At 40.7% G+C, this 14453-nt stretch overlaps 1 pseudogene; it reads right to left on the bottom strand.

The window, feature by feature from the left end:
• Nucleotides 1–11333: 11333 nt before the first annotated feature.
• Nucleotides 11334–12221, bottom strand: LOC141410408 (serine/threonine-protein kinase 40 pseudogene; annotated as a pseudogene).
• Nucleotides 12222–14453: the final 2232 nt, after the last annotated feature.

Below are 14453 nucleotides of genomic sequence, written 5' to 3'. Positions count from 1 at the left end.
ATAGTATTGTTGAACTTTACTTTCTGGATTTAGAAGTATCTTTGTTATAGAAAAATCAGTAATATATTGACTATTCCCTTTCAGTCACTTTTCAACTTCCCCTGCTCCCACCTGAGGATTAAGAACCACTTACTCGTTCAATGTGTATTATAGAATCATGCGGCTAAAGCAAGAATTACTGGACTGAAAACTCCTTGAGAACAGGAATTCTGCTGTTGATATCTTGATGTCAGGTAAAGCACTCAGCAGTTTCTTGCATGCAGCAAGTGCTTAGCATTGGTGAATGTAATTCGAGATCAATTGGAAGTAACATGCAAATAAAAAAGGAGCAAAGATTCTATTAAAATCTTCCTGAGTTGTGCTCAGCCTTTTTGCATATTGCCTACTCAGAGTGGCTTCAGAGCAGAGCGGCTGCAGCACACTTTTCAAGAAGGCCACATTTCAATCCCCATTCCTGTCAGCTATCAGAAGGCAGCAGCCACGAGGAAGTTACTCTCCGCGGTAGATCCACGCGGTTGCCATCTCACACGACTTCCCCATGAGGTAATGGTTACATTAGGTTAACAATTATGACTTATAGTATGACACTAAAGAATTATTGAGTCGTTTGTAAGCATTGCTAATCTCCCACCATTATGCAGAGTAGGATACCAGACAAAATACTTCGTTGGTAGTTGTAGGTTAATCTTTTACACATTTTTGGCAGAAAGAAACTTTTTTCCCTAAAATCTTTTGAATCTGGAAGAAATCTTAGAGGCTGTCTATTTTCCTGCTACATAGTCTACCATTAATTTATTCATTGAACAAATGTGTACTGAATACTTGTTATGATTTCACACGCTGCTCTGGTCTGAAGGTTTGAACCACAAAATAATATCAACATGGTTCCTTGGTCTTTTATGAAGCTTCAAATCTAGAAACTAGACATGTCCTGAGTATAAAATATTATGATACCTAAGGACAAGTTATTCTGGGAGTGTATGATCGGGGGCAAATCTAGTCCAAGGAGTTGAGATTCTTTAAGGAAATAATATCTTAGGCAATAAGGTGACTTTTGAGTAAGGGAATGGAGGAAAAGGGTGAGAGAGATTCCAGGCAAAGGACTAACCACGTTTGTGTAAACTAGTTCTTGTTAAGTTGGTAAACGAGACTGAATTTCTAAAAGAACAAAGATACTCTGGAGAAAGCACAAGTGTGTGATTTCAGACTTGTACCAACCTCATCCCTTTACTGAGAATTGTGCCATCTTGTGGTAGCTGGCTGTCAGTGCACATACTGGGCCAACAGATTGTCTTAGAACCTTAGTACTTTGAACTGGAAAGTCCTGGCTTTAGAAAATAACTATTTAATTGGTTCCTAACTTTATTAAGTACAGTTATTTCTTCTTATAGACCCATGTTTTGAAAAGTATCCGTCAAACAAAAAATATACTTTTTTCCTAATTTAATTACACTATAAAGTTGATATAGTTCCATTTCAAAGCAAAGAAATTTGGGGGAAGGTTGTCTTATTCAATCTTGTAAACCCCCAGCTCTGTCTTAGTAAAGTCATTCTTCCTCTCTGGGACTATTTCCTTCTCTGAAAATAAAAGTGAAGGAATAGGTATAACAACATTTGCCTCATTAAGTAACTATGAAGAAAAAGGAGCCTGGTTAAGTGAGAATTTAGCCTTTAATGGGCAAATATTTGGTTTTATTAAGGTTACCAATCTCCATATCATTGAGGACCTACATAGGAATGCAGGAATTTCAACTTTGGAGTCTAACCTCAATCTAGTTGAATCTTCATAGTTTACAGATGAAGACACTAAGACCCAAGAGGAAGAAAAGGACCACCTCTTTTCTTCCTCAATCTTAAATTGTATATCAGCTTACTTACAGTCATCATAAAGAAGCAATTGGCTAAAACAAGGCCTGGTACCTTCATGGAAAGAAGCCAATATTGCAGTAGAAGAGTGGGCAAGAGGGAGAAAGAAGGCTGTGAAAGGAAGTTGAAAAGGCAGGCTAGGCACATCAGGCAGGGCCTTCTGCACCACTTTAACTCTTGGTCCCTATTCTAGGAACATGGGAAACTAATAAAGAAAATTATCATTTGAAACCTGGAAACCTCTTGACAACAGCAATTTTTATTTTTCATCCCTATGTTTGAGATCATCAAATCATAAGTTTAAAGTTATAAAATATTGTGCAAGCTGACAGCAAGAGGTAATCTGCTTCCAATGAGGATTGGAACCAAAAACAATGGATTTAAGAGAACAGAAAAGATTTAAATTGGGTGTGGAGGGAAATTCTCAACCATGTGTTATGTGACACTGGACACAGCGCTGAGGCTTCCCCATCCTGGAAAAACTTACATAGGCAGCAGTGTTCTTAGGACTGATCATTGCCTGTGGACTTTTAAACCATGGTTCTTGCAAGATGCCAGTTTAGACTGTCTAGAGAACTCTTGAAATGTATTTTGTATATGGGGGTTCCCTGTTTTATTTTGTTTTTCAAAATCCTATGGAGCAGGGGTTCAGAGTTTGAAAACCACTGGATCTTTTATTCTAGCTATAAGCTAGTGTCGTGATTCATAATAATACTGTCTCATATTGATCAATCTCAGGTCTCCCATGTTTCAGAGCCCTGTATTTAATAGTCTGTTAGACAGTTCTGCTTCTTATCCCTCAGGTGCCTCAAAACTCAGGTACTCAATCTCTTTCATCCAAACTGCTTCTTCTAGTTAAGTACATGTAACCACCACCATGGATCCGGTGACCCAAATCAGAAACTGAGGAGTCGTTTTCAATCCTTTCCTTTACCTCCCTGCTCACTGACCCTCTGTCTGGTAGGTCCTACCTCCTCAGAACCATTGGGTTAGCATGCTCTTCTTCTCCACTTCTGTCACAGTTTTCCTCTCTTAGATCCTTGATGGGTTACAGTTCCTGCCTGTATGATGTCTCTGCCCAGTCTAGACTGTGTTCAGTCCGTCTTCCACACTGCCACTGAAGTAAGCTTTCTAGATACAAATGTGATTGTGTCACTTCCTCCTCATATGATTTTATTGTTTCTCATGCCCATCAAAAGCCAGGATGGTGTGCAAAGGGCTTTCTAATCTTGCCCATGGTCCCTCCTCCCATCCCCATTTCCCTGAATCTATAAGCCTAGCTATGCAAACTTTGGCCAGATTGTCAGATAGGCCAAACCTTCTCTCACTTTTGCCCTGTGGCTCACTTGGTCCAGACTATCCCCTTTTCTTTCCTCATTCTTTATGATGAAGCTTAGTTATTAGTTCTTCCCAGAAGCCTTCCCCATCTATTCCTCAGCCTAAGTTAGGTGCCCATCCTGGGAAGAAGATTATATCATTGTATTTTGCAGTTTACAAAGTGCTTTTGCATACATAATTTAATTCTTTCCAAAAGGCTGGGTTGGGTAGATTTATATCCATTTTACAGACAAGGATCAGAGAATTGACTTCCAAGGTCGGGCATCTGGGTAGTGACAGAGCTGGGTGATAGAGATGAGAACCTTGGTCTTCTGACTTCTAACACAGTGACCTTTCCCTATTACCTTTGAAACAGTCAGCAGAGTGTGCATTCTTCAAACTGTGACACTGCCACAAAAATGAGAAACTGTCCTGTTCTCATTCACATCTCCCACCTGTCATTCTGGTGTGGCCTAGCAGGAAACCACCTTCTGTAGCCTAGCACTTCAGACTGGGAGATACAGTATTCAACTTGGAAAAATGTCATTTCTCATTGTGCTCCCAGAAATGAAAGCCAATTAACCAGTGACTTTGTTGATTAATTTATTACCTAATTAATATGAGAAGAAACAGTCAGATGAAAGAGGCTGGATAAGGGCAGTGAGAGGAGAACCTTTTGCTGATGTTCCAGGCCTTGGGGCTGGGTGATGGGGGCTGGAAAAAAAGTGTATATTCAGAACAGGAATGGGGAGAGAACTTTTCTCTGACATCAGATACCAGTGTTCTGATTGAGGTGACAACGTGAAAGCCTCCAGGGGAATGAAGATGGAAGAACTCACATCTGTCCCTGGGTCCTGTCATCCAGCAGAACTAGTGATAGTGCAATGTCGGTGTCAAATAGAATTGCTGTGCGGAGCCTCCAGCAAGCAGCAGTGGGTCAGTCACAATGCAGGCCCCTGGGATTTGGAGTAAATCTGTGTCTTCTGCAGATGACATTCTTGTTTTGAGAAACAGCTTCTGACTTGCTGCTGGACCTCCACAGAGACTGAATGGCTAGCCATGGACTATAAGATGGCCATGTGACCTGAGCTTTCTATCATGAAAATAGTGTTGTGTAACCTACTTAAGCATAACATTTAGTGTACACAACAACAAGCTATCAAGCAGTTTCTATAAGAAACCAAGCTCAGTTCTGGAAGGCACAAGTGGCATGAGCAGGTGGCTCAGGCTCCTTCAACATCAGCTTGCTATTCCATTGCCTTCTCCCGCAACACTTGCCTTTGGCCTCTGGTAATGTTCCTTGCAACCAGTTAACTGAAGAAGAATTTGAGCCTGGCTTACCAGGCACTATAACTCCACTCGAGGGTGGCAATGAAGAACAGCCAGAAAGGGAAATTCCCCTGGTAGGCAGAACTTTAAGAAGTCAATTAGAGGAAAGAGAAACAAATGCACACAGAGAGAGACAGAGAGAAAGAGAGAGAGAGAGAGAGAGAGAGAGAGAGAATAATTTGTCCAGAAATACAAGTCTAAGTGGATTCATGATCAGTTAATAATGGGTTTGGCTAGGTGATCAGGGAATTGGAGGAACAGGATTGAAAGACTGGTACCATGGATAAGGAAGGCAAATCCATAGGCAGATTGCTGATCACTAAGTTGAAGGAAAAGGTATGTAGCTGGACCGCTCTGAATAGACACAGAATGAGGCGGCATATTTGTGTGCCATGTTGACTTTTAACCAAGTGGACAAAATGACTTTTCCTGTACATGTCAGGCAGCCTCTTTCCCAAACCATCTCTGTGCTTGCTCAATGGGCTCATAAACCAAGGCCATGGTGGAGCTCAATAACTTGGACTTCCCTTTACCAAGTCTGACCCAGTTAATGCTGCTGCTGAGAACCTAATCTTCCAACAGAAAAACAAAACAGAACATTGATCCCTGATTAGACCTGCAGTGGCAGGTTGGTTACATCAGATCTTTTCTAGTAAAGAAAGGGCAGAGATTTGCCCTCATGGGAATAGATACATAATTCCGATTATAGATTTGTTTTCTTTACCCATAATGCCACTGCCACCATCCATAAACTCATCGAATACTTTGTCATGACATCCCTCCTAGCATTGCCTCTGATCAGCAAGCTAATTTCACAGCCAAGAAAATGTGCCAGTGAGCACAATGTGCCACGGAATTAACTGGTGTTGCCACATCTTCCACCACCTAGGAAGCAGTTCTCATTAAAAGGTGGAATGGTTTATTTAAGACTCATTTATGGTGCCAGTTTGGAAACAGCAACCTAGGAAGAAGAGGTACTGTTTTGTGAGTGTGCTATGTGGTTAAATCAGAGATTGTTTGTTAGAGTTAGTTGTGGTTGTCAACTTGACCTATTGAAGGACACCTAGGAAATTGGTGAAATGAACATCTGTGTGCATCTGTGAAAGTGTTTCCAGAAAGGGCTATGTGTGGGACAGTACTCTGTGAGTGGTAAAGACCCACCCTGAGTCTATTCAGTAGACTGGGCCCAGATGGAAGGAAAAGGGAAGGAGAAGATGGAAGCTTGCAACCCTTTTTTGCTGCTGCAGCTGCCTATGGATATCAGACTCCAGCTTTTCAGCCTTTTAATATAGGCTTGCAGCAATGACTCTCCAGAGAGCTTCTAGGCTCTCAACCTTGCGCAGGGGTGCATCATTGTCCTTCTTGTTCTGAGGCTTCCAGCTTCTTTGACTGAGCAGCTGCTTGTTTCTGCATGCTCTTCAGCCTACAGACAAGCCGTTGTGGGAGTATCTAATAGATCACCTCTTACATGTATTCTATTGGTTTTGTTCCTCTGCCTGATGTGCTATATTATGTGGTACGGTTTACCCCACAGCAAAATACAAGAGTCTGGATGTCAAGAGGTGGGAATGGAGCTGGGGATGTGACTCAAGAGGTGCAGACCACCAGCATAACGCAAGGCCCTTAAGTTCAACCCCCAGAGCTGCCTAAAAATTAAATTTAAAAAAAAAAGACATGAAAAGTAGGCGTAGAACCTGGCACTCTTTTTTTATTTAAAACACCCACTCAAAGATGATTTATTTCCTGTCCTACAAGCTTTCATCTCTTCAGTATTTAAGCTCCTAATCTACAAGGAGGAATGTTCCCACTAAGGGGCGTATCAACGATTCTTGACTTGGTGGATAGACTGCCACCGGGCTGCGTTGGGCTCTGCATTATGCTGAATCGACAAACATCCAGGGGTTGGTTAGTTGACTGACAAAAGTGATGGATTCCAAACACTTCACAGAGTTATAACTATGAAGGGGAAATTGGGTTGTACCTACATAGTAGGTGCAGGAGCCATTGTGTCTTCAACCCTTGAGGTTTTCTTTAGGCTTCCATACCAGTCATAAAATTAAGGAAAACTATAGGAAAGGGAGGACTCAGATTTTGGGGAATAAGGTTTTGGGATACTCCACAAAATAAAAAATGCAGAAGAGCTGCAGTTCTTCCTGAGAAAAGGAAAGCTATGAGAGAGGAAGTTGAAAGTGGAAACCATATACATCTTCGGCATCATGGCCAATTTTAGTAGCGGGGACTGTGGTAGGTCTGTACATCTTCTTTCTGCCTATTAAATACCTATGCTTATTTGGATTGCTTCTCTGTCCTTCCAGTTTTAATTTTATATTCAAGTTGTTGAAGGTTAGCTTTACATTTCAGTCTTTAGGTAGTGAATATTCAGAGAAACCTAAATGAAATTGGAGAGGAAGAGTTAACCAGCAATAGGTACCATGCCTTTAGGCAATGGAGCTCCTCCTTTGGGGAAAGGATAAGACTTTCCTTATTTGTAAGGATGGTTGTATTTTGTTACATAAGATTATTATGTTGTCCTGTTGTATGGGGTGCAAGTGTGTGGGGAGGGTGCATATGGAAGTTGAGTGGCTGAAGGGGTGGGGTGGGTGGTAACAATTGCTACTTTATTATTTCTCAACTCAGATATCTGCTTTAATATCTGCTGTGCAATAATGGCCTGAACTCTTTATGCAATTGTGTTTTATACTTTTAGGAAGTTGATGAGAGTTGTGAATAGAAGATGTTGGAAAGGCATCGCCAGAAGAAGGGGCTTCTCTTCCTGGTACTAGTGTGCAGTTTTGCCCCTTATTGCTCCTATTGTATGGTTTCAGCAGTGTGTGTGTGTGGGTGTGTGTGTGTGTGTTTTGGGAGCCATTTGTGCTTACCCCAGTCATGGGCTCAGCATTCAGTGCCTCAGCAACCTTATTAGCCCTGGCTTAGCCTAGTGATAGACACTGATATCGCTGGGCATTGTACCCACAGTGGTACCCTGACACCTCTGGACATCTGTCCACCAGTCTCAGGTTGCCCTGCCCAGGAACTATGGACAAGCTCTGTTCTAGGCAACTAATCAAAATTCCACCCCATCCAGCAGGCTATAATTGCTTCTTCAACAAAGTTCTGAATTCCAGGCTTGAGAAGAGTCTCCCTTCCAGTTTAGTCCTTCTTTGAGTATTCCCTCCTCAGCCTTGGGGTCCACTTGAGAGTCCATTTTACTGTGTTACAATTGCTCCCTTATACAGTTTAGCCATTCTTTATGTTTAACTTGTTCCTATTGCTCTGTCTCCTCCCCAACATTTGGCAATACCAGCATTTTCAAATTTTAGCGACTTGGGTATGTAGTAATTTTTCATTGTAGTTTTAAACTGAATTTCCCTGGTGTTGAATGTCTTTTCATGTACTTATTGTATAGTTAGGTATTTTCTTCCATCAAATGTTTAAATCTTCTTAATGCATTGCTTTTGTTCTTATTAATACTTGGAAGAGATACTTACCTATTATGGGTTCAAGCTGTAAATATATATCCTTCTATATCCATTGGCTCCCCATATACAGATTCAACCAACTGTGAATCAGAAATATTTGGGGAAAATTGTGTTGAATACTGAACATGTATAGACTTTTTCTTCTGTCATTATTTCCTAAACAGTATGGTAAAACAACTATTTACATAGCATTTGCATTATGTATTATAAATAAGTATACTGGAGAATATGTATAGGTTATATGTAAATACTATACCATTTTATATAAGGGAATATCTGCGGATTTTGGTATTCACAGTGGTGGGAGGTGGTCCTGGAACCAAGTCCCTGCAAATATTGAGGCACAACTGTACTTCAAATATTTCTCCCTGTTTATGACTTATTTTTTATTTGGTTTTGAAAGGCAAAAGTCTTTGTTTTGATGAAGATTAATTTATCAATATTATCTCTTCTTTGCATTAAAATGTCATGATTATATCAGAAAGATCATTCATTATGACCAAGTCGGCTTCATCCCAGGGATGCAGGGGTGGTTCAACATATGCAAATCTATAAATGTAACACAGCACATTAATAGAAGCAAAGACAAAAACCACTTGATCATCTCAATAAATGCAGAAAAGACCTTTGATAAGATACAACACCACTTCATGATGAAAGCTCTAAAACTAGGAATAGAAGGATATACCTCAACATTGTAAAGGTTATATATGACAAACCTAAGGCCAACATCACACTTAATGGAGAAAAACTGAAACCATTTCCCCTAAAATCAGGAACAACACAAAGATGCCCACTATCCCCACTCCTATTCAACATAGTCTTGGAATTCCTAGTGAGAGCTATAAGGCAAGAAGAAGAAAGAAAAGGAATACAAATAGGTAAAGAAACTGCCAAAATATCCCTGTTTGCAGATGGCATGATCCTATACTTCAAAGACCCAAAAAACTCTACCCAAAAACTCCTAGACACCATAAACAGCTTCAGCAATATGGCAGGATACAAAATCAACTTACAAAAATCATTAGCTTTTCTATACACGAACAATGAACAAATTGAGAAAGAATATATGAAAACAATTCCATTTACAATAGCCTCAAAAAAATCAAATACCTAGGAGTAAACCTAACAAAGGATGTGAATGACCTCTACAAGGAGAACTACAAACCTCTTAAGAAACAAATTGAGGAAGACTACAAAAGGTGCAAAGATCTTTCGTGCTCATGGATTGGAGAATCAACATAGCAAAAATGGCTATACTACCAAAAGCAATCTACATGTTCAATGCAATTCCCATCAAAATCCCAATGACATTCATCACTAGAGATTGAAAAATCTACCCTAAAGTTCATTTGGAAACACAAGAGACCGCAAATAGCCAAGGCAATACTCAGCAAAAAGAGCAATGCTGGAGGTATCACAATACCCAACTTCAAACTATATCACAAAGCAATAGCAATAAAAACAGCATGGTACTGGCACAAAAACAGTTATGAAGACCAATGGAACAGAAAAGAGGACCTGGGTATGAATCCACACAGCTATGCCTACCTTATTTTTGACAAAGACGCCAAAAACATACTATGGAAAATAGCCTCTTCAACAAATGTTGGGAAAAGTGGCTATCTGCCTGTAGAAAAGTGAAACTAGATCCATGTTTATCACCCTGTACTCGTATCAACTCAAAATGGATCAAGGACCTTAACATCAGACCTGAAACTCTGAAGTTAGTACAGGAAAGAGCAGGGAATATTCTGGAAGCAATAGGTATAGCAAGGACTTCCTCAATAGAACCCCAGCAGCTTAGCAAGTAAGTGAAAAGATGGACAGATGGGATTACATAAAATTAAAAAGCTTCTGCACAACTGAAGAGACCACCCACAGAGTTGGAGAAAATATTTGCTAGCTATACATCAGACAAAGGACTGATAGCCAGAATATACAGGGAGTTCAAAAAACTAAACTCCCCCCAAAATCAATGAATTTCTTTATAGAAATGGGCAACTGAAGTACACAGAACTTTTTCAAAAGAAGAAATCCAAATGGCCAAAAAACACGTGAAAAAATGCTCACCATCTCAGGACATAAAGGCAATGTAAATCAAAACCACACTAAGATTCCACCTCACCCTGTTAAAATAGCTATCATCAAAAACACCCAACAACAAATGTTGGCGAGGATATGGGGAAAAATGAACCCTCGTACACTGCTGGTGGGAATGCAAGCTAGTACAACCACTCTGGAAAACAATATGGAGGCTTCTTTAAAAAACTAAACATAGATCTGCCATATGATCCAGCAATCCCACCCCTAGGGATATACCCAAAGGAATGCGACTCAGGTTACTCCATAGGCACCTTGCACACCCATGTTTATTGCAGCACTATTTACAATAGCTAAGTTATGGAAATAGCCAAGATGCCCCACTACTGATGAATGGATTAAAAAAATGTGGTATTTATACACAATGGAATTTTACTCAACCACAAAGAAGAATGAAATCTTGTCATTCACAAGTAAATGGATGGAACTGGAGAACATCATCTTAAGTGAAGTTAGCCACTCAGAAGGCCAAAAATCATATGTTCTCCCTCATATGCAGACTTTAGATCTAAAACAAATGCAGTAGTATTATTGGACATGGGTCACACGCTAAGGGGAGAATACATACAGGAGGAATAGGGAAAGGTAGGAAACCCAAAACTTGAAAGTGTTTGATGTGCCCATTGTAGAGGAGCTAATACAGTAACTTTAAAACAACAGGTCACTATGGGAAGGTGACCAGGAAGTAATGAAGAGGTTTGGTAGAGATGAATCAATTCAGGTTGTAATACATTTGTGCATGGAAGCAATGCTAGGAATCTCTGTATAGCTATCCTTATCTCAACTAGCAAAAAAGCTATATTTTTCTTATTATTGCTTATGTCTTCTCTTCAACAAAACTGGAGAAAAGGGCAGAACAGGTTCTGCCTGGAAGTGAAGGGGGTTGGGGGAAGAAGGAGGAGGCAGGGGGCAGGGGGAGAAATGGCCCATACAATGTATGCACAGATGAATAAATGAATAAATAAAAAAGAAAGTAAATAAATAAAATGATTAAAAGCAGATTAGTTATTTAGGCTTCTCATTAAAAAACCAAACCATCAAACGAACATTCCAAAAAGTAGCTTTGTGGTCCCTCTGCTGACCCCATGAGGTGTGACCTGGGTCGTCCCTGTCCTTGCCCTGTTCCTGTTGCAGACTGGAAGAGTCCAGCCCTACATGGCCCAGCCCTGACAGCTGGGACTGGGACTGGGGGCCAGGAGAGCTGGTGTTGGGGCCAGGGCCCCAGTGGAGGCTGCTACACTATAGTAGCACTATGACAGGGTTGTCATGTCCAGGGAAGTCAGACTGCACTTCATGTCCCAGCCTTGGCACTGGTGGCACACTGATGAACTGCCATTTAGGCATCCAGCTCTGGGCCTTGTGCACAGAGCTCTTGTCCTGGGCCACAACAGCTGCTGCCATATGCAATTCTCAAACTCCTGGTGGGAGCGCTCTTCTATCACCTCTCTTCCTGGGAGCTGTCTGCATTGCTTATTTGGTCATCTATGTCAGAAACTACTTGCAAAGGCCCACTCAGGGATAACAGGGACTGCCACGATGCAATGATGGCACTGAGGGCCTCCAGGACATCGGCAGAAGCCAGGCATTGGAGTGGAGTATCAGCAGTTCTGGATGAGACATGCAGTGTTCTCAGAAACCTGCCCATTCTCAGGGGATAGTGTACTTGGCGACCTTGATCTTGCAGAGAGATCCTGTGGGATGTTGTCCTAGAAAGGAAACTGGCAATAGATCCTGGTGAAGAGCACCATGTCCAGAATCCACTGGCTACTCAGCTGACTCCTGTCTGGCCAGCAGCTGAGCATAGCAGGACTGATGTAGGCAAGTCCCCCTCACTCATGAGATGCTTCCCCAGGCAGAACTCAGTGATGGTTATCCAATGGGTTCTGTCTTTGAACACTGTGTTCCAAAGTTTCTGTTCTCTGGGCACAGTATTTTTCTGGTGCAGGGCCTTCATTCACCAGGCTGACTGTGTCATAGAAGGTGACCACAGTCTTCTGCTCACTGAGCCTCTCTCTTCTCCTTGATGTAGTGCTGCAGGTTGACCAGGTTGGCAGTCTTGTAACTGAAATCGTGTGTGCAGAGGCAGTCCAGGATGAGGCAGATGAGCCTCTTTATCTTCTTAACCATTCCGCTGGATTCTGGTCCTCAAAAACTTTCATAGGTGCCATCTGCTGTCTCTCTCTGCCTTTCTCACCCCTCTCCTCAAGGTAGGGATCTTCAGTTGCTAGAAGTCATCTGTGCCATCTTCCCTCACCAAACACTGCCCAGTGCTTGGCACCCGTGAGTTACCCACACAGGGACCCAGGATGTCCACTCTGGTTCTCTTTGCATTATTTTCAGAAGTCCCACATCTTAAAGACTTCATCCTGGCCACTGTTTCCCCAGCTTCTCAGTCCAATACTCTTCACTTCATTCTCAGCTGTTTCTTGAGTCATCACCGCCACCTCTATCAATATTTTCTTTTAGGACTTACATTGTTTTTGTTAAATCTAAGAAATCTTTGCCTAACCCAAAGTCCAATTTTTTTTCTTTACTTTCTTCCAGAACAAATTGCTGCAAACTACAGCCTACAGTTTGGGAAACAAAGTTGTATTGGAATTTCACCTGTTTTTGTAAATATAATTTTATTGGAGCACAGTCACACTCATGTCTTTATTATTTATGGCTGCTTTAGTGCTACAGTGGCAGAGTTGAGTAGTTGCCACAGAGATGCTTTAGCTTGCAAAGTAAAAAAAAATTTTACTATTTGCTTCTTCACAGAGAAAGGAGGAGCAGGAGGAGGAGGAGAAGGAGAACTGTTCCGGCAGTTTTGGTTTTAGCTCTTACATTTACATCTAGCGTTTATATACAGTTATTTTTGTATATAGTGTGATGTAAAATTTGAGATTCATTTTAGCCTCTATGGATTTGCATTTATTCTAGAATGACTTATTTAAAAATAGGATCCTTTGCCTCGTTGACTTGACACATACGTACTCTATTCTGTTCTGTTGATTTACATGTCTGTCCCTATGCTAATAAACACTGTCACTTGGGTTGTGACTTTAAGCCAACTCTTTAAACCAAGTAACGTTCATTTTTTCAAAATGATTTTGTGATTTTAGGGTCTTTATCTTCCATTATAAATTTTGGAATCAGTTTGTCAATTTCCACATAAAGCCTCCTGAGATTTTTATTGGCTGCATACTGAATCTACAGATCAACTTGAAGCAAATTAATAACTTGACAGTATTGAGTCTTGTCTTAGGCCATCAGTGCTGATGAAACAAACAAAATACCCAAGACTAGGTAATTTACAGAGAACAGAAATTTATTTCTCACTGTTCTGGAGGCTGAAACTCCAAGATCAAGGCACTGGCAGGCTTGATATTTGGTAAGGGCTATTCTCTTGATTTCAAAAATGATGCCTTGACTGTGTCCTCAAAAGGGGGACAGAAAGGCAAAAGGTAACAAACGCCGTGTCCTAACATGGTGGAAGAGCAGAATAAGCCTATTCCCTCAAACCCTGTTCTAAGGGTCCTAATCCCCATCTCAGGGGCTCTGCACTCGACCTCATCACCTTTGGGCCCCATCAACACTGTCACATTGGTAAGTTTCAATGTATGAACTTTGAGGGACAAACAGACTAGCAAGTCTTGATCCATGACCCCAATAGGTTTCTCCATTTGTGTAGATTTCCTTACATTGCTCTCAGCAAAGTTCAACATATAAGTCTGCACATATGTTGTTAAATTTATCCACAAATACTGAATTTTAAAAATATTACTATAAATGACCTTATTTTATTATGAAAATAATTGAAAAGTGACTTTCATTTTTCAATTGTTTGTTGCTACTATATAGAGGTAACAATTGATTTTGATGTTGACCTTTTATTCTGAACTTCCTTGCTGGCTTCATTTATTAATTCCAGAAACTTCTTTGTAGATTTCTTATTATTTTCTATATAGATAGTCTTTGTCACCTGTATATGAAAATTTTTATCTTTTTCTTTCTGATATGTATGTCTCTTGTTTTTGTTTTTGTTTTTCTTATTGCACTGATGTCCACTATAGTTTTTGTTGATGGTCTTTATCAGATTTAAAATTTTCTGTTCTAGCCAGGTGCTGGTGGCTCATGCCTATAATCCTAGCTACTCTGGAGACAGAAATCAGAAGGACTGCAGTTCGAAGCCAACCCAGGCAAATAGTATGCAAAGACCCTATCTTAAAAGTATCCACCATAAAAATGGGCTGGTGGAGTGGTTCAAGTGGTAGAGTTCCTGTCTAGAAAGTGTAATGCCCTGCGTTCAAACCCCAGTACCAAAAAAAGAAAAAGAAAGAAAGGATTTCCATTCTATTCATAGTATTCTAGGAGGGT

This window comes from Castor canadensis, chromosome 13, assembly GCF_047511655.1.
Source record: "Castor canadensis chromosome 13, mCasCan1.hap1v2, whole genome shotgun sequence".
Taxonomy (NCBI): domain Eukaryota; kingdom Metazoa; phylum Chordata; class Mammalia; order Rodentia; family Castoridae; genus Castor; species Castor canadensis.
Note: the sequence above shows the minus strand (reverse complement) of the source record. Positions and strands in the feature narration are given on the sequence as shown.